The 6,000-nt window shown below is 37.1% G+C and overlaps 1 long non-coding RNA gene across 1 annotated transcript in view; it reads right to left on the bottom strand.

Moving 5' to 3' along the window:
• Positions 1 to 3,593: 3,593 nt before the first annotated feature.
• Positions 3,594 to 6,000, bottom strand: part of LOC112653002 (uncharacterized) — a 39,756-nt gene continuing 37,349 nt past the window's right edge. The window contains exon 4 of the long non-coding RNA XR_007413175.1: positions 3,594 to 3,928. This is a non-coding gene — a long non-coding RNA (uncharacterized LOC112653002). The remainder of the gene's footprint in view (positions 3,929 to 6,000) is intronic.

Raw genomic sequence — 6,000 nt, 5'->3', positions numbered from 1 at the left:
TACTTCCTGATCTTCTCTTTGAACTGTTTATTTTTTGCTTTTAATGGGACATGGTTTGAATGACAGTTTTGGATGTTGACGTTATACATGTTATTTGGAATATTTGACATGTGAATTTAACCATACTTTGACTTTGACATACTTAACCACTATAGATATGTATGCATGGTTAGAAGTATATTACTTCTATTACAGAGCAAATATTTACTAGTATTAATAGTTGTGAATTTCACTTTTATTCTACATCTACCCTAAAGTCCACTGAGCTGACAATTATTTTAGAAGTACTATATGCAGAGGTCTGTGCTACCTAAAAAGATCCCGTCCTCCAGATGTTTATCATTCAGACATGCTATCTCATTCCAAGAAATTTTGGAGCAAAAAAGGCTTCCAATATCTTGGAATCTTCTTAATGAGTTGTTCAGTGTAATGAATATACTAGCTTTAACATTTTAAGTCAGTTTGCAATAATTTATAATGATTCAGGAAGAGACAACTTAAAATGCAAATGTTAAACACTAGTCAGCATTTATCCCAAATTAATTCTACCGTTAGACTCCAACGTGAAAGTCCAAGCAGCCAAAGTGGATTAAAAATGCTTGCACAAAAAAAAAAAATGCTTGCACAATATTCATCATACAGTTAGTAGCAAAACCTCCAAATTTATTTTGTAATCCCCCCTTTATTTTCAAATAACACAATAAGCAGAATTGAGAGCTTTGTTTGAAAGGGGGTACAGTCTTGGAATCATAGTAGTGGCTTATTCTACGGGAACCACAGTTCAAACAATGTCCACATGTCCAAGAAATAAATTGGATTTATGTATTTTATCTGGTTTTCACTTTATTGATATAAACTTTCAAATTTGATAATTTAATTAAATTAACCTATTGACAGAAACTCTGCTTGTTAGGAACTATATCTAAATTAGTGATGTCCTGTTTGACAGAAAACTGGGCTTTTTACTGTTTAAAAGCAGAATCTAAGTATTTCAAGGTTATGCTCCCAGGGATTCTGAGATATCAGTATTACGATATAGCTGTAAGTCAAAGATCCAAGCTCCAATCCACAAAGCTCCAGGGCCCCACAAAGCAACTTTAGAGGTTCTTTAAATAACAAGTGCTAAATCCTACTTTCATAATACTGGCAAGAATCGAAGTTCATGAAAAATAAATTGTAAATCTGGTGTTCTGGTCCACTAGCATTACTCTCTGCCCTTCCAGATTTATTCTCAGGCTTGCTTTCCATCAAGGGAGCTTCACTGTAGGAACTACAAAGCCTAGGATCTTTCTTCTGGCCTCTGGCTGTGCTCTTCCAGTGAGAGTTATCATCAGAGGCACAGAAAGTGGGCATGTAGCCTTCTGTCACTTTCTTGTGGGGCTGTCACTTTTCCACTATGGCTTTTGCAGGGTGACTCCTCGTCAACATCTGCAACTCTCTCTGGGTTCTAGTAACCCAATTTTCTCCTTCTCTCTTCCAGGTTTAGAGGATTTATGTCTGGACTGGTGAGCCTCAGAAGGTAGTTCTGGGCACGGTGCCATCCCTTTATGATTCTGTTAATCCTGCCCTACCTCAGCAAATATTCCCTTCATTGAACTCTCTCCAATTAACCATTTGAATTAATTGTGTTTTCAGTTCCCTGCCAGAGCGCTGCTGATACGCGTGGTTTCATCTTCCTCCTTGCCATGAACCTATCAACAGGTCTCTCCACTCAGCACCACTCTTTCTCATCAGGAGTATGGTAACCACTGCCACCACAGACAAATATTAGTAGCTTACTACATGCCAGAGTGAATGCTCAACGCATGCTGGAAACCCTAGCAGGTATTTTATCTGTATCATTACCTCAATTGTAGACTCACAATAGTCCATGAAGTAGCTGCAATTATTTCTATTTTTCAGATGAAGTTAAGGAACCTGGCTGAAATCTGTCAGCCACAAAGTTGTGAAGCAGACCAATGCAGGAACATTCGCTATGGAAACCCTACTTTCAACCACTTGAGTTTATTTCCTTTCTGTAGATAGCTGCCTAATTCATTGGCATGAGTGCCCAAACAAGGAGCTTTTTATCTTAAAAAACCTAAATGCTTCCTTTACTTTATCTGAGTCTGAGATACCTACCTTGAAAATCTAAACCTCAAAGACTATATATTATATCCAAAATACTAACACTGAAAGAAGCAGCATGTGTACCATGCATGAGATGTGTTGCCTATGGGTGGTTTGCAACTGGGAAGCACAGAGTGACCGGCATAAAGTCTGAAGATTTACATGCCGTTGGACAAATGGGATGCCTTAGGAAATGGGTATCTCTCACCTCAACACTGGTGGCAGCAAGAGGACTCAGACTAGGCAATGTAACTAACAGACCCCAAACTGGGTTAGGAGTTTAGTGGGAAGAGGGAGGACAGACCAAGAGAGGACCCACCAGCAGTAAATCTTCAGCATTTGCTAGCTGGGTTCTGAAGAGACACATCACCTGTTTCACATGCTTGACTAAGGCCTGGCTTTCTCCTTTAAGCTTCCATTTCATCTCCCCAAATTCGATTCACAACAGTATTTTAAGCTTAATGAAATGCCAAAGCACCTCACCCCACCCCCGCCCCCAGAGTAATGGTCCTGTGAGATTTGGATTATTATCTTCAAAAATAACTCTCTGCCTAAGAGTTTTAGAAGATACAATCAAAATAACCAATCCACTCCTTGGGTTATCTTACTATCCTCTTTTTAATGGGCACTGCACAATTCTCTAGTTTGAATGTAAACTTTCCTTATTCATTTTATTCTTTCAATTTCCATTTCTTTTTCTTTCTTTTTTTTTTTTTCTTTTCCTAACTCACTTATCCTTTCCTTTGTAGGATTTTCTTTCTCTGAACTTCATCTATTATTACTTTTAGGAATCAGGGCCCCTACCAGTTGAACTCTTCACCTGGAATAAGAATAATCAGGCAGCGAGCACCTGGAAGGCAGGTACTCCAAGGTGAGTCATGCTATCTCCTCATTGTGTTCTGAGGCTTTCATGCCCTCCTCTCAGGAAACGTCTCTCATTCAATTTTAAAAGTCAACAGATTAGAATGGAGTCAGACAAAAGCAAAGCTGTGCAATTGTCCAGTTCTAACCAAGGTTTTATGATGAAGCCTTTGTACCCCTAGACAAGAGTGTATCTCGTGTTTGAGAAACACACAGTGCCTGTACTAATACCATCTCCGACTGATGTAAACAGGCATCGTTCCCCAAAACAGCACTTTCCTTTAAAATAAATATTAGCCTGATATATGTAAGGATTTTTTTCTACCTTTACTATTTAGAACACAAAACAAAGAGTTGCCTCGATAGTCAGAAAACAGTGAAGCATCTGTTCTTACCAGTGAAACCATCTATTTTCCTCCTAGTGCATATAAAACAAAATTAAAGACTTTTTGATCCCTTTTCATTTCAACCTGATAAGGTTTAAGGCTTGGAAAGAAAAATGCCCAGGACAATTTTTAGGACACATTGTCACAAATGTTCAAATGAATAAAAACAAACCTCAGAGTACTGTGTTGAGGAAAGTCGAATGAGATTATAGACCAGAATGAGGGGAATCACAATCACGCCTTTAATGTCATGTTTTGTTGAAAATATGTTGATGGAATCCTGATGGAAGGAAAGAACTGGCAGCTAATGGAGAGGAGAGGAAAACTATTTGTCCTGAATAGTTCCAGGGGCCACCCCATTCTCACTTACCACCATGGGGGAAAATGCAGACTAATAGACACTCATCTAAGCTGCTTTAGCTGGAACTCGATGATGGAAATTTCATAGAAGTGTTCTTTTATGAATATTACCTGTCTTTTCATTTACGGAAGAGGCCAGACATTCTGCTAAATAGTCTCTCCCTGGAATTTTAGAGTTTGGATGCTTGTCCTGGAAGCAGGAAACATCAAGCCTGATTAAAGTGAAAAAAAAAAAATCTGAACATATATTAACCAAATTTTGACTTTTATGTCTTACCCAGATAGTTCCATTTTAATCCATCCCATTCAAAAGCTAAAGAATCCTAAAAGATTTTATTTTATTTATTGGCCTGAGGGGAGTCCAATTTTCATTGTCTATTTTAGATGACATGAGAAATAGTCCCAAGAAGTAAAATGTGTTTAAATTTATTTTTAAAAGGTACTTACACTTCCAGAATTACTTTCAAAAATGCATCAGGCTTCTTTCATTTAGCATTTTAAAAGATAGTATGATATTTTAATTTGTGATCTGTGACTACCAGAGCTTTTTAGAAAAACAAACACAAGTCATGCCAGCATTTTTATCAACACGGCTCTTCATTTCAACAATCATTGATTTTTCAAACTTTAAAATTTCCCAACACATCCATAAAATACACTCTCTCTGGCATGAATCATGTTATTACTGTGATTCAGGAAGTTCTTTGCAGGACTAGCTAATGACACCCAACTTATAAAATGAAATGATATGCTACCTTCAACAATTGGTGTTAGGAAAAGAGAACACGATAAGTTTGTCATATGTAAACAGTAGTCTCAAAACATAGGTGACCATTATTTGGAGAGAGTAATCATTCCAAGAACTATAAAGATGGATGAGAACTAAAACCTTTCTGTCCATCCTTGGACAATCATTTTCCTAAATCCTTGAGAAAATTAGATGTTGAATGCTAAGAGGAGATTAATGTTTTAAAGGAATACCTAACTTTGGATCCGAAAGTGATCTTAGAATTTTTTCACATGAGTCTGTAACTGTCCTGTACTTTTAAAAATTCAGCTACTAAAAGCTGGAGCGCCGGGGATCCCTGGGTGGCGCAGCGGTTTGGCGCCTGCCTTTGGCCCAGGGCGCAATCCTGGAGACCCGGGATCGAATCCCACGTTGGGCTCCCGGTGCATGGAGCCTGCTTCTCCCTCAGCCTGTGTCTCTGCTTCTCTCTCTCTCTCTCTCTGTGACTATCATAAATAAACAAAAAAAAAAAAATCTTTAAAAAAAATAAATAAAAAATAAAATAAAAGCTGGAGCACCTGGGTGGCTCAGTAGGTTAAGTATGCGCCTTTGGCTGAGGTCACACTCACAGGATCCTGGGATCAAGTCCCACATTGGGCTTCTATTCCTAGTTTGAGATCATAATTTAAAAAAATGTATTTTCTAAAAGAAAAAACAAAACAAAATAAACAAACAAAAAAGTAAACAAACAAAAATGTATTTTCTAATGCAAATCATCCACTTATTCTTGGGATAAACCCCAGTTGGTTTGATGTATACCTTTTTCTTTTCTTTTCTTTTCTTTTCTTTTCTTTTCTTTTCTTTTCTTTTCTTTCTTTCTTTCTTTTCTTTTCCTTTTCTTTTTTAAGATTTTATTATTTATCCATGAGAGACACACAGAGAGAGAGGCAGAGACACAGGCAGAGAGAGAAGCAGGCTCCATGCAGGGAGCCTGACGTGGGACTCGATCCCAGGACTCCAGGATCACGCCCTGGGCTGAAGGCGGCACTAAACAGCTGAGCCACCTGGGCTGCCCAGATGTATACCTTTTTCATCTAATGTTACATTATAAGTTAATTTTTTTTAAATTTTGAATTTGTGTTTATGTATATGAATAACCTTTCTGCCAGATACATGTTTCTTTTCTCATTTTGCTTGTGTACTATTTAATGCAAAATAGTTTACATGTTATGATTATAAATCTATTAATATGATTCTTTTTGAGATTTGTTTTCAATGTAATGCTTATAATAAAGTCCTCAAATCCAGGGTTATGCATCCTAATATGTTATTTTTAAATACTTTGATGGTTTCATATTTCTTCTCAAGATTCACATCTGTGTTATGTATATTCGTTTTTAATAAGATATGATTATTGGATAGCCTCTCTATTCCCATCAAAGTGCAAGCCATATGATAATTTATCCTTATATATCTGGGTGTATTAGTTACCTATTACTTTATAATAAATTACTTCGAAACTTAATGGCTCAAAACAATGATAAATCTTTGCTGTCC

This window comes from Canis lupus, chromosome 9, assembly GCF_003254725.2.
Source record: "Canis lupus dingo isolate Sandy chromosome 9, ASM325472v2, whole genome shotgun sequence".
NCBI lineage: Eukaryota > Metazoa > Chordata > Mammalia > Carnivora > Canidae > Canis > Canis lupus.
Note: the sequence above shows the minus strand (reverse complement) of the source record. Positions and strands in the feature narration are given on the sequence as shown.